Source organism: Bos taurus, chromosome 18 (assembly GCF_002263795.3).
Source record: "Bos taurus isolate L1 Dominette 01449 registration number 42190680 breed Hereford chromosome 18, ARS-UCD2.0, whole genome shotgun sequence".
Taxonomy (NCBI): domain Eukaryota; kingdom Metazoa; phylum Chordata; class Mammalia; order Artiodactyla; family Bovidae; genus Bos; species Bos taurus.
In genome coordinates, this window is record NC_037345.1 from 11,575,141 (window position 1) to 11,600,118 (window position 24,978).

General features: G+C 59.4%; 1 protein-coding gene and 1 long non-coding RNA gene across 7 annotated transcripts in view; one reads left to right on the plus strand and one right to left on the minus strand.

Annotated features, from left to right (window-relative positions):
• GSE1 (Gse1 coiled-coil protein) overlaps positions 1-24,978 on the plus strand; it is a 394,967-nt gene that overhangs the window by 322,033 nt on the left and 47,956 nt on the right. The window lies entirely within an intron of this gene.
• Positions 14,740-17,834, minus strand: LOC132342709 (uncharacterized). The gene is made up of 3 exons (XR_009491188.1): positions 17,605-17,834; positions 17,242-17,370; positions 14,740-16,096 (listed from the first exon to the last, which is right to left on the minus strand). It is a non-coding gene; the product is annotated as an uncharacterized lncRNA (long non-coding RNA).

Sequence of the window (24,978 nt, forward strand, 5' to 3'; positions counted from 1 at the left end):
CCAGTAAGTTAGTCACCTTCCAGATGCCTCTGGGAGAGAGCATGTTTTTCAGGTCTGCCTTTTGTCTCTGCCCACCTCCAGCACACGCACACGCACACACACACACACACGCACACACACCGAAAAAATAACCCCCCCCAGCCTCCTCTGAGATGTGCCACCAGAAATGAGGCCTGACCCAGAAAAGGCAGTTGGTGGAGGGGGCCGTCTGGAGGTCTGGAGCCGGCCTTGCTGGCCGCCCTGCCCCAGGGGAAGGAGCCAGGAGGAAGGAGGCCGGCAGCTTTTATGTAAAGACAGTGATGGTCCAGTGAGTACAAAATGCTGTTTCAAAGCCAGCGTTCATCACTACCACTTCCCACTGTGATCTCCATAGATTTCTTTGTCTCCTTCAATTGGCCCTAATTATGGAACTGGAGGCTGCCTGATCAGTTTCATTCTTGTCATGAAATTCTGAGGGCACACACGGGGACGGGGACACAGGCCCGCCAGCTGCAAGCCCGCAGACTGGCCTTGGGTCTTTGTGTGCGTGCCTGTGTGTGTGTGTGCCTCTGTGCGTGTGTGCGCATGCACGCGTGCCTAGAGACCTGCTCTCTTCCCCTCTGCCCATTCCCCCAAACGCGCCTGGCTGGTTGTGGGCGCCTCTTTGGGGCAGGAGGGAGTTCCCAGCGGACCTCCCAGCTGAGAACTGGCTAGCCGGGATGTGCATATGGTAAGCAGGCTGGGGTGCTGGCTGCCACGAGATGAACACCTGCAAAGATGAAAGCCACAGCCAAGCGTGGCATACCCTGCCTTCCCTCCACGCTCCCTCTAATGCCCTAATTATGCCGTGTTTGTTTCAGTAATTTACACTCTCCGGGTACTGATCCATCAATAATGAATGTATTACCTGTCTCTGGGTAAGGTTTGGGAGATCCAGGATGCTGCTTTGAAAATGTCTGCAAAGCAGGAGGATCAGGGAGGCAGAGTGGCCCCCCCTTCCCCGGCAGACTTTCCCTTTCCGAACGCTCGTTTTTTTCTCAGATGGCATCGTATTTGGCAGAAGCTGTCTGAGGCTGGTACTTGGTACAGCTTTTCCCTTCCCCTTCCGTTTTATGCCTTTTTAATATTTAAAGCCATCATTGGGCTGAGCGATAAAATTCTTTCAAATCAAATTTTATCCTCCAGTCTTGTGCTCCGGCTTCCCTTTGGCTGGAAAAGTTGTGTGTGTTGTGGGGTGCGGATGTGGGCAGGCCGCTGGCTGAGCTAGGGTTGGCCGAGGGGACAGTCTGTTTGAACGAAGTGTATGCCAACATGGGGGCTGCTGAGGGCTCTGCCTCCCCACCCACACCCGCCCGATCCACTCCCTCCCACTGACTCCTGTGCACCAGGCATCCAGAACCCTTGTGGAAGTAAATATTGGGGTCCAGGTGACCCGAGCTGTCACAGTGACAGACCTACCCAAGATGGGCCAGGGAGGCACTCCAGGGCCAGACCCCACCGTGTGGGCTGGAGCCTGCCTCCTCTTCTCTGATGGGAAGGAAAAGTTGCCAGGGCATTTTCTAAAAGGTGGCGTGGAAAGACATGATGAACTGTGAGTGGTTCAAGAGTAGAGCTAGCGGCCCCCACCTGCTCCCGTCTCTGCGGCCGGGAGGGCAGGGAGATCAGATGTGCTTGGCCTCTGGGCTCTGCCTGCCAAGCCCCGTTTACCGCCGGCACGCTGGGGGCCCTGCTCTACCCTGGTCCCCAGGGGCCATAGAGACCAGAGGCCCGTCCGGAACGCTGCTTTCGCCGCCCTGCCACTGAAAGGACCCCATCCGTCCACCTGGGGCTTCCCTGCACCCCCTCCCCCCAGTAGTGGCCCTCCTGTGTGGCAGCCACAGTGGCATTTTTAGGACACCCAGGAATGGAGCCCGGAGCTGGGGGAGCTGTGCCAGGAGACGCCAGCTGGGACGCCAGGGACAGCAGGATTCTCTCCCGCGTGGCCGCGGTTTCTCCAGCTCCTGCTGGCCCCTTGCTGGTTTGGGGGCGGGGCGAGTTTCCAGCCTGGTCCCAGCTCAGGTCTAGCACGCTTCCCTGTCCTCACTGTCTGGCGTCAGGAGATGTCCATCCACCCGGTTCTGATGCTGTCCAAACGGCCTTGGGCACGTCCCCTCTGCTCTCTCGGCCTGTTTCCTCATGTGTAAAGCTGACCGCGATGACACTAGCTGTCGTCTTTCCTTAATCTTTCCGAGCCAGGCGCTGAGCCAGGTCCCAGGGCCACAGCTCTTCTTGCTCAGAGGTATGGTGTGGTGAGGACTCAGGGCTGGCCCACCTGGGTGCACTTCCTAGCTCTGCTACTTCCTTGCTTAGCTGTGTGACCCTAGGCAGGTTAATTAACTTCTCTGTGCCTCAGTTCCCTTGCTTATAAAATGAGGGTAACAGAAGAACCTACTTCGTGGTGGGAGGCAGGGATTTGCAAGGATTCAATGTGAAGCACCTAGAAAGATTACTACTATTCGGATGTTATTATCATCAATTATTACCAATAATATGGTTTCTATCTCTTACCTACGAGGGAAGACAGAAATGACTCCCACTGTACAGATGAAGAGGCTGAGGCTAACCCAAGTGGTCATTCGTTTCAAGTCAGCTGTCCGAGGGCTGCCCCAGCAAAAGTACCATTAAATACAGACTGAGTGGTTTCAGCAAGAGACGCGTCTCAGCTCCAGAAGCCAGCAGTCTGCACTTAGGTGGCTCTCGGCAGGGTTGGTCCCTCTGAGGCTGTGGGGACAGGGTCCGTTCCAGGCCTCTTCCCTTGGCCTGTAGGTGGCTGTCTTCCCTCTCTGTGGGTCTGCGACTGACTTGTCCCTTTTCATAGGGATGCCAGTCATTGGATTAGGGGCCCACCCCACTCCTGCATGGCTTCCCCTCAAGTAGTGAATGACTGACCCTGCACTGACCCTGTTCCCAGATGAAGTCGTATTCTGAGGTCCAGGGGTTGCAGCTTCAACGTACGAATTTACGGGCCCAGACATCTTCCAGCTGCAAAACACAGGGTGCCCTGACCTTCCTGGGGTAGAGGAGCCTCATCCCCCCATCCCACCTGGCTTTTCTCCTCCCTCCTCTCTCTGGTCCTGCCCCACTGTGGACTGTCCACTAGCTGGCCCTGGGGTGTGTGGATGGCTCCCTGCCCTTTGGGAGCCTGGCCACCCCAGCCGACCCACTGCCAGGCTGCATGGCCAAGACTCATAGGTGCTGCACCGGTGTGCCTGCTGGCATGCCCTGTGGCCTCGTGTAGGGGGAGCATCCCCTTCCCCCACCTCTGAGGCCAGTGCACACACAGCTGGCCACCCCTGGGTGCAGAGGCTGCTTTCTCCCTGTGCTGCAGACCCCGTGAGCTCCTGCCCCCTCTCTGCCATGCACACAAGTCATATGTGCCCCAAGTCCCACTGCAGCCCCCGAGACCCCCAGCCCCACATCACTGCTCCTGCCTGGTGGGAGCTCCATGTAGAATGCACAGTAGCTAACTTTTTAATTTTAAGTAATTCCAGGAAGCAGCAAGGGAGAAATAAGTGCCCGCAGCTGCCAGGGGTCTGATGTAGCTGGGTTTTATTGAACTGCCTCAGTTCAGTGTGTGGATTGGTTAAAGTCTGCCTTTCTTGTTGGGCTCACGTTACCCCTCTGAGGCATAGAAGTGGGGGGTACCTCCATGGCTTGCAGCCTGGAAAAACAGAAATAGAGAGGGCCCTTGGCCGAGGCGAGCTGGGAGACCGGGTTGCCGGCTGCTGGCCACAGCCTGGATTCCCTGGTGAGAGGATGAAGCCCCCACCCCCGCGGGCATCTGGAGGGCCCGGCTGCGGAAAATGAAAAAAATAAATAAAAAAGAGCGGGCGGGAGAAATAAAGGGGGAAAACGGAGATGTGGAGCCCCAATTGCTAGCAGATGGTGCTGGTATTAGGAAAATGAAAATACATGCAGTAAATTTGCTATTTGCCAGTGTTAATTTCTTATCCCAAGGTAAAACCTTCCCCCTGGCCCAGCCATGCCATCTGCATGTTCATAAAACACATTACAGCAGAATTGATCGAGCGGCAGTGTGCATGTGGGGCTCCGGGTGGTCGGGCTCCAAGGCGGGAGGGCGGGGGACGGGGACGCACCTGCCGGGATCCAGGGGACGAGCTGGCGTGCTTCCCACCTTCAGCCCAGGTACGTCCAGGGACACACCTGGTGCAGTAGGACTTCTTGGGTCAGGCCCCTTGTAGGTTTTCCTCCGTCACAGAACAGAGGCCCAGGAAGGGGGTGGTTTCAGGACCTCAGGGAGGTCTCCACATGAGAACTGACTCCTGCCCCACTTGTCCCCAGGCAGCCAGTCCCAGCAGGGCTGGTGAGTCCATCTCCCCACAGCCACCCCACCCCATGCCTTCCTGAGGTCCCCCTCGGTCCCCTCCCCCAGACCTTCCCATACTGGGGCCAGTAGAGAGTTACTGGTTTGGGCTTGGAGGACAGGCAGCCTTGGCCTCTGCTTCAGCCTCTGGCCTAGCTGGACCGATTTTGAAACAGTTTAATGTCATCCCTGTACATGTTCCCCTCTCACCTGTCACCTCCGCAGAGGTCACCGGGTCCTCTCCAGAGGAAGCCGGCCCCTTCTCTCTCCATCCAGCCCTTTGCAGTTGCCCGAAGGTCAGCTGCTGAGGCCACCCCTTTGGTGGCGGGGTCATGTCCACACCAGCTTCAATTCACCTGTTCGCCTCCCGCTGGGTTCCCACAGGAGGTCAGAGCCTGCCCTAGGCAGGATGCACCCACTCAGGGCAGTTCTCGGGGGAAACCACCCCCTTCCACCCACTTCCCATGATGTAGTGTCCCCTACAGGCCAGCGGGCCTTCAGTCCTGCTGCGCTGAGGGTGGGCCTCTGAGCCCCTGGGGGCCCCTGGAATGGAGGGGACCATGCACAGGCTCAGTGTCTGACCACTGCCCGACCCCACCCCCGCCCCGCCCCCGGCATCCAGTGTGCTCCCTGCCTCCCTCCTGCCACCTGCCTTGGGGGCCAGTGGCCCAGCCTGGGCCGCGCTGTCTGCTAATTACCAGTGTGGGAATGGCTTTATGGTCCTCCGGGGCCCAGAGAGAGCCCCCCACATCTGGTCAATTAATGCTGAATCTGTAATTCGGATGACATACAACCCCAGCCAGCTCTCCAAATGAGGCGATTAAAAGGCTCTTCTCCTCCTTCGCTGGAGAACAAGCAAAACCGGGACCTTCTTTATTTCCCGGGATTGATGGGCCCTGCCCGTGACCTTTGGTAGGACAAGAAGTATTATCAGGAATACTTCTGTATTTCCCGACTTTGCAGGCTGCATAAATCTCCTATCAACCCAGGCAGGCGGCAGAATCCGCCGCCGCTGCCGTTTATTAATATACGGAGGAGCACTTCCCCGGAGGAAGGCAGGCCTTTGTCAGGAGGGGGCAGGGGCTGCAGGCAGGGACGCCAGCGCCCGCGCCCCTGCGGCCGCCCCTCGCCCCGGCTCGCCGGAAGGGCGCGGTCGTCCTGATCTCCAGGTCCCTCTCGCTCACCCCCGACCCCCACCCCCGTGCCCATAGTCTCCAGGCCCGAGCTCTAAGAGAGCCTTTTGCAACAGATTTCTCATCTCGGCTTGGAAGTGTGTTGGCGCCTGCCCCGAGGGCTCGAGACCCCAGACGTGCTGGGGTGGCGTCTGGGTCAGGTGGGGCCCTGTTTCTTAGTGACGGGTTGGGAGGCATGTCCACCCCCACCGAACGCAGGCCAGCTTCTGAGGCTGCGTTGGGTGACATCGGAGAGGGCTGCGATACAGGGCAGCGGGAGGGCGGGGCCTGGACGCTTGGTGGGCGGGGCCTGGGGCCTGGTGGGCGGGGCCTGAGCGTTTCTGGAAGATCTTCAGAGGAAACGTGTGCCTGAGCGTGGAGGTGTAGAGCACCAACATAGGAGCCTGCCGTCCCTTTGCACTCAGGCCTGGCTCACACCCTGGCCGCAGCCGCCGGCTCTGTGGGCCTCGTTTTCCAGCCAGTGAAGTGGGGACACTCCTGTCCCCCAGGGATACTGCATGCAGCTGGGCAGAGGGGACTTAGGCCCGCGTTCTTGGGGGGCAGGGCAGGCTCACAGAACTGACCCACGTGGCCAGGTACCCTTCTGGGGACAGTGAGGGGGCTTCATCCAGACCTGTGGAGTAGGCCCTTCACCCAGGCATTTAAGGTCGGGCCAGGTCACACTCTGTATCTTGGGGGCCACCTCAAGCCCGGCTGGAGAAGGGGTCCCGGCCACCTTCTTCCTCCTGCCCAGCTGCCGGGGCGCCAGACACCTCCTTAGTCTCACCTCTGCCTGCTCTTCCAGTGTATAAAGACATACTAGGGTCACAGAGGGTGAGATGGTTCGATGGCATCACTGACTCGATGGACATGAATTTAAGCAAGCTCCAGGAGATGGTGATGGATAGGGAAGCCTGGCGTGCTATAGTCCATGGGATCAGAAACAGCTGGACACGACTGAGTGACTGAACAACAGGCCCCCTGTGTTCTGGCACAACTGGGGTCATCCTGACTGTCTTCCAAGAGAAGGCCCCTTGCTCCCACTGGACTTCAGGAGACCAGCTGACCCCACAGTACAGGGTCCTCACTGGGCGGCCTCCGCCTTAATCCAGGGCTCCTGGAGACGTCCTTGGAATTGGATTGTTAGCCAGTTTCCCTGAACTTGCTCTCCCCGCACAACACACAAAGGAACCCAGGGCCTTAACTCAGGGCGGATGGCAATTCAGAGATGTACCAAGGGTGGGGGTCCCCAGGGTGTGCCCCACTCTCCATAGAGAATTGACAGCCGTCCCTCTTCCCGTGGCCTTGCTGGGCCGGGGTCCTGGGGAACGTCCCCTGGACACTGACAGTGGTGGGAAGGGCTTCCCCAGTGGGCACTGATACAGGCCCGGGGCTGGTGGACCCGGCGCTCGGGGGCTGTCGGCCCAGCCTGCAGACAGCGCCGGGATTCCAGCTGCTCCTTCATCTTCCATGCCAGCACCCTCGTCCTTCTCGAGGGAGGCCTTGCACTCACTTTTCCTTCTGCAAGTGAACAGTTAGGCGTGGCTCTGGGTGCTGGGGGTTCATCCGTGAACAAAACATAAAAATCCTGCCTGTCCCTACCTTACTTTGGAGCAGCACCGTTGCTGAAACGTTCTAGAGGTGCGATGCCAGGATTGGGAACCACCAGTCACGGATGGCTGTCGAGGATTAGTGAGACTGAGAAACTGAAGCTTTTATTTGATTTTAATTAGTTTCAATTTAAGTGGCACCTTGGCCAGTGATGACCCTGGAGAAGGTTCACATCTAGTAGAGAGAGCACCCTTGGTAGGAACTGGCTTTCTACGTGGTTTTCCTTTTCTGCCCCCCTTCCTGTGTCTCAGGGCCCTTCACAGTGTGTCTGAGGGAGGAGGGTTTGGACCACCCCTCATCTTGTACTACAGGGGTGGGAGGGGAGGAGCATTTCCTCCTTAGCCCCCCACCTCCACTTAATCACAGCTGTTCCTAAAATGTCACTGCACCGGAACGCAGGTCCTTGAGAATGGAGACCTTCTCTTATGTTGGTTTTTGTGTTTAACTCCAGCCTCAAGTGCTTCCCTGTTGGCTCAGATGGTAAAGAATCTGCCTGCAATGCAGGAGACCTGGGTTTGATCCCTGGGTCAGGAAGATCCCTGGGAGTAGGAAATGGCTACCCACTCCAGTATCCTTGCTGAGAAAACCCCACGGACAGAGAAAACTGATTGGCCACAGTCTATGGCTACAGTTCGTGGGGTCACAAAAAGTCGGACATGACTGAGCAAACACGTCTAGCCTCAAACTTGGCTTTTCAGGGGCTGCTCAAATATATGTGGAATGAATCAGTGCATGAGAACCCCAGCTCTGCCATTTGCCAGCTATGTGACCTTAAGCGAGTTACTTACCCTCTCTGTGCCTCAGTTGATGGGAATATCAGTAGCACCACCTCACAGGTGTGTTGTGAGGCTGATGGGGTAAGACCCCCCAGGGCCTCTGGAGTAGGACGTGGGACTGGTGCTCTGGGCGTTTCTGCTTCTGTTAGTAACAGAACAAACCAGTGGTGATTCCTGGGCATCCCCACAGGCTGCCGCTCTCTCCAGGTCTCTTCCTCTGCTCTGCTGTCTTGAAGGAGAGCTGGATCACATTAGGGTGTTGGTGCGTGTCACCCCCACTTTTCGAGGGGCAGGAAAGGCAGTGTCATTGCCTCTAGTCCTTTTGGACACTGAGCCAGAGACGGGTGAGCTGTCAGGGGCCACACAGCTGCTTGGTCAGTCATGGGCCTGGGGCTGATCCTGGGTGTCCCCAGACGGCTAGTGGGTCCCTGTCGGTGCTCACCTACCTGAACAGACCTGTCCTCGTCGGCTGAGAGTTGCTCCCGTGGGCAGCCCGCCCTGCCCCCTCCAGCTGGGAAGCTGCCCTGGCAGGCTGGGGGCTCAGTGCCTGTCTGGAGGCTGCCCAGGGCCGGCCCCATCCACACCAGCCCTGCAGGCCACCTGGGCAAAGAGTCTCATTAAGCCTCAGTTTCTTAATCTGTAAACCAGGCCCCTGGTGCCGTGTCTCCAAGGTGGTGATGAAGAGCAAACAGGATAATTGGCTGCAATGCGCTGAGTCTGGGGCAACCTTGGGAAGCCACCCGCGTCCCATCCAAGGGTCCGAGTCTCCTCTCCTCCCCTCCCCTTCCCTGGCTTGGGGGCTCACCGCCCTGCAGCATGGTTGCCTATGGCCCTGTTCTTGGAGCCTCAGCTTGCCCTGTCCAATCTGGCCTCCAGGTCTCCCTGGGTTCCCCCTCCCCCAGGCACATGTTCCCTGCAGCTCCTGTCATGCCGGCTGGCTTGATGTTCCCCCTCCCAGGGGCCTGATGTCACCCCCAGGGCAGCCCGGAGGCCTAGGGGGAGGTGCTGTTCCCACAGCTGATCCTCTCCACCGTGCTCCCTCATCCCCTTTCCCTCCATTCTCTCTCCTTCCTGACCCCCAGCCCGGCCCCTTAGCCTCCCCTCCCCCCAGACTCCCCCCTCCGCTCCCCCCCCACCCCCGGGGGGCTGCCCTGTGCCAGCTTCTGCCTGTGTGAATGTCTAATCTCCAATTTTATTCGCCGGGCTCCAGCCTATTTGCATAATCCACATAGTCACCCTGGTTTTAATTGCCCACAACTCTGCAGAAAGATCGTGTGGTTAAGTGGTAAATCATAATTAGATAAATAATTGGTTTGGCCACAGCAAGCTGCTTTTGTTACACCTGCCATCTGCTGGACCCGTTTTTTCTTTTGGCCAGAACAATGCGGTTCTGATGACAGAGCATGCTGCTTCTCTCGTGTGGGGGGTGGGGGGGAGGAGCTGGGGGTGGGGGGCCGGGGCGGGAGGGGGCCCAAGCGGAGGGGCTCGGAAGCCGGGCCTGGAACGTTGCCCGGTTGCTGGGGTCTGCGCCTGGCCTGCGTCTCCCTCTCCAAGCGGGCACCACCGCACAGTCGCCATTCATTACCGGCTTGGTTAATGCATCGAGTGGCAAATTTGACTTATTTGCAGAAAAGGGAGGGAGGAGAGGAGCCCTGGGGGGAGGAGGGGCGCGCGGGGGCTGCCCCAGGCCTGGCCTGCCTGTGGTTTGTCCAGTGGCCCTGACAGCCGGGGCTGGGGGCCCGCTGTGGAGGGCCGGGGCCCTGTCCCGGGGGGGTGCCAGGGGGAGGTGGGCAGAGGTTAGAACCCGAGGATGTCCCTGCCCAGCGTGGTCAGCTGCTCCATCTGCTCTTCCAAGTTCCAGGCCCCATCTGTGAGCCCAGGAGTCTCCGGGGGAACTGGCAATCCTGGGCCGGCGGGGTCTCTGGCCAGGGGCCTTCTGCAGGGCTGGCCGGCCTTTATGCTTCTCTCTCACTAGCCTCTGTCCCCTAGCCCACCAGGAGATACTTCACATTGTCCTTCTTTCACGCGCTCTCGTGCAGTCTTCCAGCAAATGCACAGCAGGCTTCTCCCTGCGTGATGCGCATCTGTTTCAGGCGTTGGTCCCTGTGAGTCAGGCCTCCCTTTGCGACTTGAGGAAGGTCTGGGACCTCTCAGAGCTGGTCGGATGGAGCTTTGTCTGGGCGGGGGATCAGAACCGTTGCCCAGGGATGTCAAAGGACATGATGGGGATAAAGTCCGTCAGGCGACCCCCACACCAGCTAGAGGCTCAGGATCTGTGGGTGCTGGGTCCGTGACTGCCGATTACGGCCGCCGATTGAGGGGCAGCCCTGATGGAAGAGGCAGCCGGTGCGGTGGGCAGCATCCAGGGAAGACAGGGCTTTGGAAAGGAGGCCCAGGTGATACGGGAAGGAGAGGAGAGGTGGGAGCCCCCCAGACCTGGACATCCCTGCCTGCAGGGCGTCTGTGTTTCTGCTCAGGCCCCTGCGGCCCCGCGCCAGGCAGCACTGTCCCCGGAGGCCTTTCCCTGGCCTTGCAGGCTGTTCAGTGGGCTTTGTGAGTCTAGTCTTCAGGAGTTCACATCTACAGAAACCCAGGAAGCCTTCTTTCTCAGTGGGAGCGCGGCTTCTCCTTTTCAACCTGACAGAAGGCAGCCTGAGAACACCAGGCCCCTTTCTAGATGGAGACCTAACGGGAGGGAGGAGCCCCCTCCGGCTGAGGATCCCTGGGGCAGATTGCTGGCTTAGTGGCATCTTGGTCTTATTGACCAGAAAATACTTGTATCTTCCTGAAAACCCACTGAGGTCTGTTGGGAAAATTCTGGATATGATCATGTGGCTGGGACTTTGGAAAACAGACATTTTCTGTGTTTTTCCATCTATCTGTCCACCCATCCATTATCCATTTTCCACCTTCTCCCACTCTTTTTCCTTTCTTCCTTCCATCCATCCATCCATCCACCATCCGTTATCCATCCACCATCCATCCATTCACCCATCCATTTATGATGCCTATCCTTGATCCAGAGGCCAAAGGCAGGCCTCTTCCTCCTCACCGCTGCCACGCCACACCTCCCAGGAAGGGTGCCTCTGCTCTTCTGACACCACTGTGATGGTCCCCCCGCCTGGTGAACGTTCGCTGCAGACCCCTGTCACTAACTCAAGAAATGAGGCCTCAGAACAATTCCCCAGGGAGGAGTATTTTCAGGCTCCTGTAATGTTTCTAGACCACAGCTTTCCAGGAGACCTCCCCCTGGGGGCAGGGGGCTGCAGCTGGGGTCTGAACTCACCTTAGCTGTGAGCTCTGGATTCTCCCCAAATCACATACTCTGTTGAGTTTTGTCCATGAGCCCACGTGCACCTCTCAGACCGAATACCTCAACTTTTGGCTTTAAAAATGTGATTGTTTTTATAGCCTTCATCTGTGCTTCCCTGATAGCTTAGTTGGTAAAGAGTCCGCCTGCAAAGCAGGAGACCCTGGGTTGAGTCCTGGGTTGGGGAGATCCCCTGGAGAAGGGATAGGCTACCCACTCCAGTTTTTTGGGCTTCCCTGGTGGCTCAGCTGGTAATGAATACGCCTGCAATGTGGGAGACCTGGGTTTGATCCCTGGGTCGGGAAGATCCCCTGGAAAAGGGAAAGGCTACCCACTCCAGTATTCTGGCCTGGAGGATTCCATGGACTGTATAGTCCATGGGGTTGTAAAGAGACACAACTGAGCGACTTTCACTTTCTGTGTTTTCCAGTATGGTAGCCACTGGTCACATGTGGCTATTTAAATTTCATTTTTATTAATAAATTTTAGGTTAATTAAAAGTAAGCAAAATTAAAGATTTAGTACTTCGGTTGTACTGGGCGTGTTTCAAGTGCTCGGTGGCCACATGTAGATGGGGACAACTCTGTGGGACAGCTCAGACGCAGAGCACTTCCCCTGTCACGGATGGTTCTACTGCGGTGCTGTTGTGAGCGGTGATTAGGGCAGAGTCTTAAATAACCAAAAGATGGGCCATCCTCAGCCATTACCAGTCTTGGGTTAGATTTTCCTGGGTTCTCTCAATAGGGGAGAACTATTGAGACGCTGCACAGCCCTGTCCTGAGGGCTGCACAGGAAATCAGATTGGAATTTCATCTTGTCTGTGGTGCTGTGTGACATGGATTCAATCACTTAACCTCTCTGGGCTATAGAGATCAGACTTGGGGGCCTTTGGAAGAGGGGGTGTCCTTCTGTCTTTTGGAATGATAGACAGGAAGGGGAGACATGGGCCAAAACAGATGTGTAGTGTTCCCCAGGCCTGAAGACACCACAGTTGTTCATAACATAAAACATAGAGATGGCGGTGGTCCCTCGGACCTGACTCTATAGACAGTTTCGGGGCAAAGTGGTGTGCCAGGAGAGAGGCTTTGCTTTCTCTCTCGGTCCTCCTCCTCCTGGCCTGTGCCCCATGTCCTGTTTCTTCACATCTCACCTCTCTGGGCCCAGTGATCCGGAATGTTCTTTGTAGTAGGGCCCTGCCTTCCGGGTCCTCTGGGCTGCACCAGGTCTGGGCCGGTCACTCCCAACTGCCCCCGCCCTGCCTCTTGTCCCCTCTCCTGTGTAAACCATCGCCCCGACCAAGGGCCACCCTTGGAGTGGGGGTGAGCCTGTGTCACCATCCCCCAGCAGGCATCGGCTTTCACAGGGGCACCCCTGCCCCCAGCGGGGTCTGGCCTTCTGTGTCCCACCTCCAAACCACACAGGTTAGAAGCCCACTTTGATCTTTCAGGAACTGCAGTATAATTCACAGCATGCTTAAGAAAGCAGCAGCGCTGCTAAGAGCTGAGCAGGGACACCTAATCCCGCTTCTCCTCACCTGGGGCTGCTCCATCAGCCTTCTTGGCGAGCGCGGCCTCAGGCCAGGGGAGTGTGCCCCCACCCCCGGCCCTGGGCAGCCTGGCAGAGGAGAGGCTCCTGACCAGCCCCCATGCAGGGTGCTCCCCCAGTAGCTGAGCGCTGGGGAGGGGTGGCGTGGCTGGTCCGCGTGAGCTTGAAAGGAGCTCCCTTCTCCCAGAAGTTCTGTCCAGATGGGCTTGGCGGTGCCAGCCCACCTCGTGTGCCTGTGGGTACCCCACGAGACATGCCCAGAGTGGGCCCTGCGGCTTCCGATCAAAGCCAGGGGGATACTTGGGGTAACTGGCAGCGGGTGGCCCCGAAACCACAGTTGCCCGTGGGCCCCTCCCCACGCCCTGCTTCCTCTGACTCCTCCTAATTATTTTTCCTGGATGTTGTGAATTAAATCTTCTGGCAACCACGGGAGACGTCTCTGGGTGAGGCCCCGCTCACATCTCCATGCGCCAATAGAAGTTGTTAAATGAATAATGTTGACTTACGCTGGGGACCCAATTCTCTATGAATATAATTCCCCTTCGGGTTCTGGGGAGCTTCCTGCAGAAACTGTAAAAATAATAAACACGTCTCCATATCAGAGGTTGGTAATGCTGCTTCGAATCCTTCTGGGGGAGAGAGAGGCAGGGAAGAGATAAATTAAAATTAATTTTTTAAAAGAGGATCACGCCACAAATCAGATGACAGAGTAAGCCAGGGTAATGGGGTGGTTCTCAAAGGCGGAGCCCAGGGGCACCCCTGAGGGAAGAGGGAGGGGCCACCTGTTGAAAACGGAGATTCCTGGGCTCCCCCCACTTCCAAATTAGCATGCAGGCGATGGACAGTGGGGGAGTGACACAGGCTCGATCATTGTGGAAAGTGAAGTTTGGAGATCGTGGGTTAATAGGGCAGTGGGGTTGGTCTGTAGAATTGTCTTCCCGTCCAGGTCTGACCAGCTGTGACCCACCCTCTTGCGTTTCACCTCTCTGGCTGGCTTTGCGGCTGTGCAATTGCCAGGAGTAGGCGGAGGCAGCTGGAGGCACTGGGAGGACCACTTAGGCCGGCCCCTCTTCCTAAGAGCCCGGCCAGCCCTGCACCACCCGGGAGCATCACCTGTGAGCCAGGTGGGCCTGTCACCCTGGCCCCGAGGGAAGCGTGGCCACCCTCCCCACTGAGACGGAGGCCTGGCCCACGAGGGCAGGTGCCCCTTGGAGCATCCGAGGCCGCAACCGTGTGCAGCTCCCCACGTGCAGAGGGCTTCCAAGTGTTGCGTAAGCAGCCCTCCCACGGCTCCTCCACCAGCCAGCTGGAGAGACACGGGGTCACCTCGAGACACCGCAGCGTCCAGCGGGCCCGCTTCTCACGCGCCGCCTCGGCGCACACAGAGGGGGTCAGGCAGCGTGGGGACTTTCCCAAGGTCATGAAGCAATTTGCCGGCTGAGCCAGGAATAGAAGTCTTGAGCTGGGCTGTGCTAACTCCGGGCTCAAATTGCTAGCCAGGCAGGTCTGCACGCGGAGCTGGGTGCTTGGGGTTGGGGGGGGCGGGGACAGGGTAGGGAGCCGCCAGGAGCCCTATATGTGGGCCAAGGGGAGGGGCTGGGAGCTGTCCTCCCCACTCAATGGCGAGGGGGAGGGCCAGAGCTCTCTCCGGAGTCCCTGTCATCCCTGGGAGAGGAGCCGGTTCTGCGGTGGGAGCAAGGCTTGGTGAGCGTGCAGGTGGGAAGGTGCTGGTGGGGGCCTCCCTGCCTGCCTCTTCTCAGGTCACCTGGGAGCCTTCCGCAACAGCAGAAAACCCCAGCGTCTATTCCCCTGTTGCCTCTCTGCAGAAGACTCCAACCACTCTTAGGGGGAGGGACTGGCCTGTCTTCGCAGATTGTAGGATCCCACAAGGGCTGACGGGGAAAACCCACCCTTGTCTGCTCTAGAAAGGCACTCAGCTTTCTAGAACCAGAGGACAGATGTATATTCCAGGAGGTTCCTGCGTCCTGTTTTTGGCTGAGTTTATTTTGAGGGCAAGAGGGATGCACACAGCATTTGTTGCTGATGAGGGCTTGTGTCCTGGATGGGGTTCTCATGTTCATTTAGATGAATTCAGCAAACAGCTATTTTAGGGCTTGTGAAGGTCTAGAAATAAGGATGGCTGTTTCCTCTCTACCATCGACTTGGTAAGCCTGGGGCGCAATGTAAGGAATTCAAAAGTAACCCCCCATGGGAGTGGGAACATCAGCTTCCCCTAATGGAGGTTAGAGACACATCCCGGAAGGCTACCTGGAGGAGGTGGAATTTAAGCCAGGGCCTGAGCAAAGAGGTAGGTGGCAAACAAAAGAGCTTTATGAGGGGCCAGGGAGGGGCCCCCCAGCACAGGTAGAGCCTGGGGAAGGTGAGGAAGGGAGAGGGCTCTTAATCTAAATTACCCTGCCTTCGAGGGGGGGTTGAAGGGTAGCAGGAAAATGTGTTGGGGACCTGTCTAGACACTTCTAGGAAGGCCTGTGTGTGAGAGGGGGGAGACCTGAGCTGGCCGGCACCCGCATTTGCAGGACGAGACTGGAGAGATGGGAAGTGAGGTCTTGAGGGGCAGAGGTGGTGACTTAGGACGGGAGAGGAGCCCAGGGAGTTGGGGGCAGGGGCGTGGGAGGTGGGCAGCCCTGCTAGGAGGAGACAGTGGACCTGGAGGCTCTGGGCGCCCTTGCAGGCGATGTCACGGTGGGACTGGGCCAAACCAGGGCTGCAGAGAGTGGGGGGCCAGGCAGCTGGGTGGGCGGAGCAGCCTTCATGGGGGGTGGGGGGGTCAGAGTGGGGAGGAGGTGTTTCAGGGTGGGGGCTTCACAGCTGAGGCTGAAGAGCCCCTGGGAGGGAAATCAAAGGCCCTTCTTAGAGCAAACAGGTGGAAAGTGAGAGGGACACCCCAGGTAGCTCGTCCCCTCCTTGACCTTCCACACGGGGCCTGCAGATGCCCGGGGACCTTACCAGCAGCCACCACCACCAGAACTTCCCGTGGTGAAACGGCACGCCTTTGAACGAGGTCCTTTTGCCTTGGTTATTTCCATTTGTGAGACCAGGTTATAAAAACGTACATGCAACAAGAGTTGAGCAAGTGGCTCCTCTCTCTGCCTCTGTGAGCCGGCAGAGAGACGGGGGCCTGGCCTTAACCGCTCGTCCCTGGGGTCCCAGGCCTGGCCATGGGGGCAGAGGCTGGGTGAGGGCCAGTCCCCTGCCCACATCAAACTTGTGCAGTTGGCGAGTGATAAAGGCATCTGGGATTTGATTGTCCCGGTGATGGTTTGCGGCTTCGACAGGCAGTAGATAATGAATCCAGAAATTTGTCAGGAGCACCGCCATCCTGAAAAAGGAGGCGGGGGGAGGTGGGTAGCAGAGGAAGGGCGAAGAGGACTGGGCTCAAACCGAGGCCTTAGTCTCCTGTGGCAAGAAGCAAGCCTGGCGCATAGTAGGCACTCAACAAATGTTCACTCCCAGAACCCTGGCTGCCATCTGCAGAGCAGGGCCCATGGTGTGGGGGGGTGAGGTGGGGAGGAAGAGGCCCAAGGAAGGGGGGTGGGGAGCCCACCGCATACGTGTGTGCAAATCCACAGGCCTATACAGACGTTGGTTTTCCAGAGCGGTTTTGCATGAAAGAAATTTGAAGGCTTTTAAACGAACAAGGAAAATTGGGGATGAGGACCCCACCCCCAAATAAGTTTCTGAGGACTACTTCAAGTTGATATCAGCAGTGACCCCACGGCTTTGCAGCCTGGGTTCTAGAACACGGCCTTCTCCCTGCGCTCAGCAGGGTCCTGTGGTTTCGGCCTGAGCCTTGTCCCTCCCAGATGGGCCCAGGACCTTGGGGTGACTCAATACCCCAGGGCTCGCCTGGGCCCGTGGCCTGTCCGCGTGGCCACCTGGCCGGGCGTCCAGGGACCCTGTCCTCTAAGCTGACAGAGCAGGAAGAGAGGAAAGCCCCTTGCCTGCAGAGGACAGCTGGTTAATCTTTACAGAGGAGAGTAGTTCCTGAGAAACTGATGCGGGAACCACCCAGATGTCTGTGTCCACCCGGGCCTTCTGGCCTTCCCCCAGGCAGCCAAGCTGACCTCAGGCTGAGGTCAGGGTTCTGGGACTGCAGGTTCCCCTGTCACCTGTGACCTTCGATGCGCCTGCCATCACCCCTCCCTGTCCGCTAGCCTGCCCAGGTCCCTGCTGGCTGCTCTCCAGCCCAGTAGCCAGGTGGCCAGGGACAGATGTGTGCCTGTCTGTGTCCTGACCTCTAGCTGCTCATGGGGGTCCGGCCTACCCTCCCTGAGTCCAAAGAGCTGTTGATGAGGACAGAAAACGTGGCTGAACCCTCCACCTTGAGGGCCCAGCAGTCCTGCCTGCAGAGACAGCGCTGTGTCCTGGGTGTGTATGTGTGTGTGTGCGAGGGTGGGGCCCACGTGTGGAAAACCTCCCTGGAAACAGGAAATGCTGGAACCTGATGGGTTTCCCTCATCATACCTAAGAGTCACGAACAGTGCGAAGAGGGTTTCCAGGGGGTGCTCGTCCTCAGGGGTGTCCACGTCGGGGGTTTTCTGGAAGCTGTGGGCCCCCAGCATCAGTTGGAGGGGGGGCTTCAGATCGGAACTTCTTTTAAAAAATGGAGATAAAAATCACACCATGTGAAATCAACCTTTTAAAAGAGAACAATTTATCAGCATTTAGTCCATCTGCAAAGTTTTGCGACCACCCCATCTGTCTTGACACCAGACATCCCTTTCACCCCGGGAGAAAGCCCTGTGCCCGTCAATACCCACTCTCCTCTCCCCTGACCCCGCCCTTGCCCTCGGCAGCCACTCAGCTGCTCCATCCCCGTGGACTGACCTGTCTGGACCCTGCTCCGGATGGAATCACGCCGATGGGCCCCTGTGTCTGGCTGCTTTCACTCAGCATACGGTTTGCAAGGGTCATTTGTGCTGTCACATGGCTGGTGCTTGCTTCCTTTTCGCAGCTGTATAATACTCCACTGTGTGAACAGACCACAGGCTTTTAGATCCCTGGTCCATCGGTGGACATTCAGGTTGTTGCCATTTTCTGGCCATTAGGGATTTGCTGCCACAAACATTCACGTCTAAGGTTTTGTGTGGACATATGTTTCCTGACTGTGTTCATCCAGGTCGGAGTGAATGTCAGAACTTCACTCCTTTCTATGTCTGGTCAGTAGCCCATGGGAGGACTGTTGGGTTGGGTGCGTAAATTTTAAGACACCTCTCTGAGGAGGAAGCCAGGACTGGGTATTGTCAATATTAAAAAAAAAAAAAAAAGCTAAAGAAGCTTGGGTGGCCCGCCAGGTTGCCCCCTTCTCTCTGACTGTCCTCCCTTCCGCCTGGCTGCACAGACTCTGCAGGTGACCAGCCAGGAGCACTGACCCTGAAGCCAGCACAGGGCTGTCTGTGTGCAGAGACGGGTCGGCCTGATTCTCTGAGGGTCTGGGATTCCCGAAGGCCCCTCCCTGCGTGGGGGGAAGGGGAGGGACGTGCCTTCCAGGCCACTCCAGAGAGCAGGCCAGCCCGGTGCTGCCTGGTTGCAGGCCCCAGTGCCTGCACGCCTGCTTCCCCGTAAAGCATGTTTGTTTGCCACCCTCCTGTCCCCCCACACGAAATGTAAGTCATCCTGCGGAGCTCCAGCTGTGTTCCAGGCACCATGCTAGGCTCCTTCTAGCTTATTACTCGTCTCACCCTCAGTGTAAAGCCGGGGAGGGGACGTGTGGCTTCCCTGTCACCAGCTGGCAACACCCGTGCACAGTGCCAGGTGGCAACGCGCCCGGCCAGGTGGGGGTCCCGTGGACGGAGCCCGGGTGTCTGTCCTCTGACCACACCCTCCCCGCCACACTCACCTCCCTCCCACAGGGCCAGGGGCCCTCTCGGGAGTCGCATTGTGACGTTTGCTCTTTGGTGATGCTGGAATGTAATGAGGTTCGCCCCCCAGATGACCAGGAAGTCATGCTTAGAAAGGGATGGTGGAAAGGTCGGCCGAGGCTGTGGGGTTGGGAGGCTGGAGAGAGAGAGCATGGTGAGGCTGAGAGGCCAGTCTCCCGGGTGTTCGGGGGCTTGGACGCCAGGCTGGGATGTGGCGGCCCCGGCGCTGAGCTGTGCTGGGACTGGAGATGTCCTGACGGGAACAGAGGTGGTGAGGACACAGCGTTCCTGGGCAAAGGGGATGTCTTTGGTGTGGTTTTTGCTAAACTGACATTGTTGAAAATTACACGTGTGCTGTTGACTTGGGCCACATTCTCTGCCCCACCGCCCCTGACCCCACACACGCACCCACTCCCCGAGTCCCTGGAAGTTTCTGCTCCTGCCCTGAAAAGCCTGGGTGTCTATACCGGCCGCCCCCTCACCGCAGGTAGACAGATGGGACGCCGAGTGGAGGAGCCCGGTGCGCAGCGATTTCATTTAAAAGCCTGCTAAAATAAGACCAGTCAGGAGCACAGCCTCTCCCAGCTCTAAATGTTGACAGTAGGAACATGTGGCCAGGTTTCTCTCAAATATGAAAAATGGGAAGTAGCCCTGCGAGGAAATGAAACCTCCCCCCGTACCACCGCCCCAGACAGCAGCGTGGAGGCGGTGGGGCCCCGCCAGCCCCCGCGAGCCTCATCTCTCTGAGCCCCGACTTCTGCATCCGGGCAGTGGGGTGGTGCTGGCCAGGGGCTCCGAGCACAGGGGTGCTCAGCGTGCTCCCACAGCTGCCCATTTGGGGGTGCACACGCGGCCTGGGGCAGTGCCGGGCCTTCCTGCAAACCGCCTTCTCGCAGGAAGCCATGCCTGGGGGGCCACTTCCCCACTGGGACTCTGCCAGCAGCCGGGGAAGGGACAGCTTGAGGATAGTGGCCTGGGGCTCTGCCCCGGTGGCTGGGGGATGGGCGGCACTCCAGCCAAGCCCCCCGCGAAGGTGTGGACCCCAGCCCCGTGTGCTTGGCTTGGAAAGGCCTCGGGACGCCAACGGAAGGCCTGGGCTCCGGGATGGGTTGGGAGCTAGGAGGGGTTGTACTTGACCCATGGCGAGGCCACCCAGGCCTGTGTTGTCCGTGGCTAGTGACTTGCAGGAACTGGCGGGTGGGGGTTGCCGCCAGTGGCAGAGAAATTCAAAACTGCCAGCCTCAGGGCCTTCATGGACCCCCAGCAGCCTGTGCTGCCTCTCCCCCACAACCCCCAGCCTCTGCCCCCCAGGGTCCAAGCACCTCCCTTCCATCCACCCTCCCCCTGGGCTTGGCCTGGCCTGCCATATAAAGTTTAAAGGTTTTAAATGCAAATATTTCTCTTTTATAGATGCCAGCTGTCTCCAGAGAGCGCGTTTCCTCGCTGCTCAACTTTATTGTCCAATTAGCTTCCCATATCTGGGTACTGGAGAGCCTGGGGGGCTTCGGGGGGAGGGAGGGCTGGCTCCTGCAGCCGCTGTGGAGCTGGAAGCTGCCCCCCCACCCTGGGCCTGTGTCTGGGGTGGGTTGGGGAGCTCCAGGTCAGAGGCGGGTGGCGGAGGAGGGCGTCCCTCCCCCAGCTGGGGAGCACCCTTCAGATTCTGGGCTCCGGGAGGAGCGGCAGGAGGTGGGGGGGCGGGGGCCGTCAGTGGGTATTCTTCTATTAAAACATAAAAATAAAAGCAGCCGGCCCGCGCACACTGGCGTCCTTTGAGTCCCTCTGGAGTGTCCCCCCTCCCCGCCTGCTTTCTAGCCGCGCGGAGGCTTCCCCATTCACCGGGGCTTCGGAGTCTCACAAAGCGAGGCAATTAGAATTGAAAATCTATGCAAAACAGCTGTTAACTGATTGTAAAGGAGCGCAGCTGTGCGCGGGTGCAGCCCGCGGCCGGCGCTGAAAGGGCAGGAAGTGTTGGGGCAGCCCAGGGTTAAGAGCCCGACCTCTGCCACCGCGTTCCCCCGGGTCACTCGGGGCCCTCGCCCCTCCTGCTCCCCGGAGGTGACCTTGGCTACCGGACAGCCGACTGGAATGGCGGGGCGGCGGGGGCTTCCCAGGCCAGGCCTGGACTTGCCCACAGGTCCCCAGGAGAGCCTGGCTCCTCCCTAGGTGGGCAGTGGTCGAGGAGGGCGTCTGGAGAGGGTTGCCCTGGTTTTCCCTCCCTTTATCCCTTCTGCGGGTCTGCGTGAGACGCAAACGTGCAGAGGTCGGGGCCAGATCACAGCTACTCCATGACAGTCCCTTCCCCTCCGGGCACCCGCTGTCAGTGGGGGGGTGGGGGTGGGAGGGGAGGCTGGGGCTCCAGCTGTCAACAGGAGAGGTCCGGACACCCCACCCCCTCGCATTTGCCCCCAGCTCTTGCTAAAGATCCTCCTTCCTTTCCCTGACCCCAGGAGCTCCGCTGTGTGGCCTAGCAACCAGTACTTCACACACTCCTCCCCATCTTTCCCCCAGTATCTGAGACTGCAGCCCCGTGCGATCTGTATCTAGAGTGGGATGTGGTGCCTGGAGAGATGAATTCCAGAGGCGGGGATGGGAAAAGCCTCCTTGGAAGAGATAAGATTTAAGCTGGGCTTTGAAGAATGGAGAGAATTTCTGGGCCAGTGATAGCTGGCTGGAGAGAGAAAGGGGACTTCGGAGTGTGAGTGATGGAGGCTGGGCGGCAGGGCCTCCTGCCGAGACGGGATGGGGGGGTGACGGAGGGGGTGGCAGGGCAGGCCCCCTGTCCGTCATCCCTGAGGCCCCTAGTGGCACCCTCTCCGCTGGTAGCCTTGGGGTGGGTGGACCCATCATGCAGAGGGACTTGCAGATCCCAGGGCTCTGGGCCATGGGTCCCCCAACCCTCCTGGAAGGGAGAATGGTTTTCAGACCCCAGGACAGCTGGCTGGTGTGCTACAACCCTGCCTCGCCCCGAGGTATCCGCAGCAGTAGCTACAGAGAAATGCTGCTGAGTACAGGAGAACAGCCAGGGTCTGGATCTGGCTTGGAGCGAATGTGTGTGCCCTAGGCAAGTTAATTAACCTTCTCTGGTCTCCTCACCGGGCTTTGTGATGGAGGTCAGGAGGCCGCCTCGCAGGGCCCAAGGGGATTAAATGACAGGAGTTGAGCAGCTCTGGCACATGTTAGGTGTGTGGTAAATGGCAGAAGTGGACCTCCCTTCCCACCTGCACTGACGGCCAGGTCCCTGACGCTTGTTTGTCGATCAGGTGCTGAATGGGGTGGCCAGGGTGATGGAAAATGATGGTGACATGCAGCCCTCAGGTGCTGGAACAGCGGTTTAGGGTAGACAGTGCACTGAGTCCTGCTGATCCCAGAGAAGGCAGGGTGATAAACAGCAGGACCTATGCAGGCTCTCCACCCCTACCCCCGGCATCAAGGGCCCAGCACAGCCCGGGCTGGACCCGGGCCGGGACACCTGCACTCCAGGGAACCTCACCTGGCCGGTGGGGGCCTGGCTGGTGGTACTGGTAATGGGTAAGTTGCCCACCCACCCTCCTGTCTTTCCAGCTCCTGGGTGCCTTGAGGTGCCCTCCCTGTCAGCGCCTCTCACCTCGGGCCTGGTGTTTTCAGTTCTGTATTTGGGAAGGCCAGTGTGTTTGCTGAGTGACTGAATGCCCACCATGTTGGTCAGTGGCATCGCTTTCTTTCCTGCAGATCCCTCGTCAGTATCTCTGAGGGTCAGTTTAAGGAGGGGCTTTTACTTCACTGAGGGCTTCATCGTATAGGTTTCCCGAGTTCCAGGCTGCTCGCGGGGCTTCCCTGGTGGCTCATCCACGGGTGATGCAGGAAACCCGGGTTCAATCCCTGGGTCAGCAAGATCCCCTGGAGGACGGCATGGCAACCCACTCTAGTATTCTTGCCTGGAGAATCCCATGGACAGAGAGGAGCCTGGCGGGCTCCAGTCCACCAGGTCGCAGAGTCGGACAGGATGACTGAGCGTGTGAGCTGCTGGAGGTGGGCTGGATTTTGAAGGAACCTCCTGAGGAGGTGCTCAGCCAGGAGAAGGCCTCCTGATCTCTGCTTCCTGCTCCAGTTAATTTGACCCCAGTCGGGGGTGTGAGCGGGCACTCACCAGCATCCTCTTGCCCCTAGCACCAGGGAAACAGGATCCTGGTGAGCTGGGTCATTGGGGCAGGTGTCCCCACTCCGGGAAGGGTCCCCATTTGGCCCCCCCCTCTGCCATGGGACTGACCATGGCCTTCGGTAAAAGTTGCCCTTTTACTCCAACCTTCTTTTTCTGTCCGGTTCCCAAGCATCTGGGGAAGAAGGAGAGGAGGGCTGAGCCCAGGGAGGGCTCTGGACCGGCTACGGGGTGGGAACAGGCCCCACCGGGAGGGGAAGAAACGCCCCTGAAGAAATGGAGGGCTGCCAGCCCCAGCCTGAGTGGCGGGAAGTGGAGGAGTCAAGCCACCAACCTCGCTAGCGCGGAGCGCACGGGCTGCGGGAGAGCAATTCTCACCCTTCAACCCGGAGGCCATGCTCCGGATTACTGATTTCCCGGGGCCGGGCGCACCGACAGCGAGTGTCACCCATCGCCACCGTGCCAGCCCGCCTGGTGGCCGCCAGCATTTTTCTGGCCGGGGGCGGACAAGCCAGCTCGCCGCTGCCCCCGTGCGGCCGCGGGGCGTCCCTGCAGCTCCCCGAGGCCTCGACGGGCTGTACTGGGAAAGGGAGACTGGTTGCAGGTGTGAGCAGCTCCCAGCACAGCTCCCATTGCACCAGTGTGTGCACGTGACCTTGAGCAACTGCGGCCTCGACTTCCTCATCTGGGAACCGGGATCAGGCTCCCCGTCCCGCCATGCAGCGGAACCAGATGCCTGGGAGGGGGCGGGGGAATCTACCAACTCTGAATAAAGTAGCCAAACGATGAACCCAAGTGGCCACTCCACAAAATTCTGTGTTTTGCCACGGTGGTCCTCAGACATGTGGAAGAACTTGACCTCCCCCTCTCTACCACCACCATCAGGGTCTCCCCAGGATGAAGGGAAATGAGCTGGCCCACCGTGTCCTGGTGAGAGAGTTGGAGGGTGGGCCCCAGCGTCCAGACCTGGGGACGGGGCTGGGAGGAGAGTCCGATCCAGGTGCGAGTTTTCCTGCGTAAGTTACTCCCCCCGCCCCAGCCTGTAGTCCAGGTGGGAAAGTGTGGGACCCGCCCCCAGAGGTTTTTTAATTTGGTTTTTCAGGCCCTAGGCCCTAGGTTGAATTCTCCTGACTCCTCCCTCCCCCACCCCCCTCCTCCCGGAGACTCCCGGCGGCGATGGAGGCACCGCGTCCTCCGCGCCGAGTCTGCTGTCCCCTGCTGAGTGTGAGTTCCCGGAGGCCGCGCCGTGGGGACACCGTGTGGTGCGTAAACGAAAGCGTCCGGCGGAGGCCTAGGCCCGCACGAGGGAGGCGCGGCCCGAAGCCAGGCGGTGGGGGGTGAAGGGGAAGCGCCCCTCCCACGAGGTGCCAGGGCCGGCCGGCCGGCCCCCACAGGTAGGAGCCGGTAACGGCCCCCGGCTCGGCCTCGCAGGTCCGTTTCCCTTTTCGTTTGTGGTCGGCCAGGAGCCTTGTGCAAGGCGAGGGGCCGACCCGCGTGCCCTCGGCGGAAGGCGGAGCAGGGGAGTGGGTGGCTTGGGGGCGTCCGTCCGCGCCCTGCCCCTCGCCCCCCGGGCGGGCGGGCACCCAGGCGAGTCCTGCTCCCCGCTGGCGCGGGCTCCGACTGCTCCAGGCCCGCCAGCGTCATCGGGAACAGATGGATGGGGGGTGGCAGGCGCCCAGCGCTCCCTCCCGTCGCAATCCGGACTGGCGCGGGGAGGGAAGGGAGGGCGGGAGAGGGAGGACGAGAGGCGGGGGAGGCTGGGCCCGCGGGGACGGCTGCGTGCGCGCCTGCCAAGCGCGGCGCGGGCATGTCCTGGGGCAGGTTTGGGGCTGGCAGAAGCGCGGGCTGGCACCGGCGGCCGAAAGTTGAAACCCGCAGCGCGGCGCTACGGCGGGGTGCTGAGGGGTGGGTGCTGGTTTGCCTCCGGGGCTGCAAAGCAGGAAGGCTGTAGATGGAGAGGATTTTCAAAAAGAGGATGTACAGGCAGAGACCCCGGTGCATCCGAGCAACCCTGGGAGCTTGGGACGCGCGGGGTCAGAGCGCGGGGCGCGCCAGGGCCAGGGGGCGTCGGGCGAGGCGGGCCGCCATTGACCCGGCGCTTCCCGGAGACGCGGGGCTGGGGGCGGGTAGGGGGTGCCGGGCTGGTCCTCTGCGCCCGCCGCCGGTGGGGGCGGGGAGGCCAGGGCCCTCCGCTCTCGCCGTGCC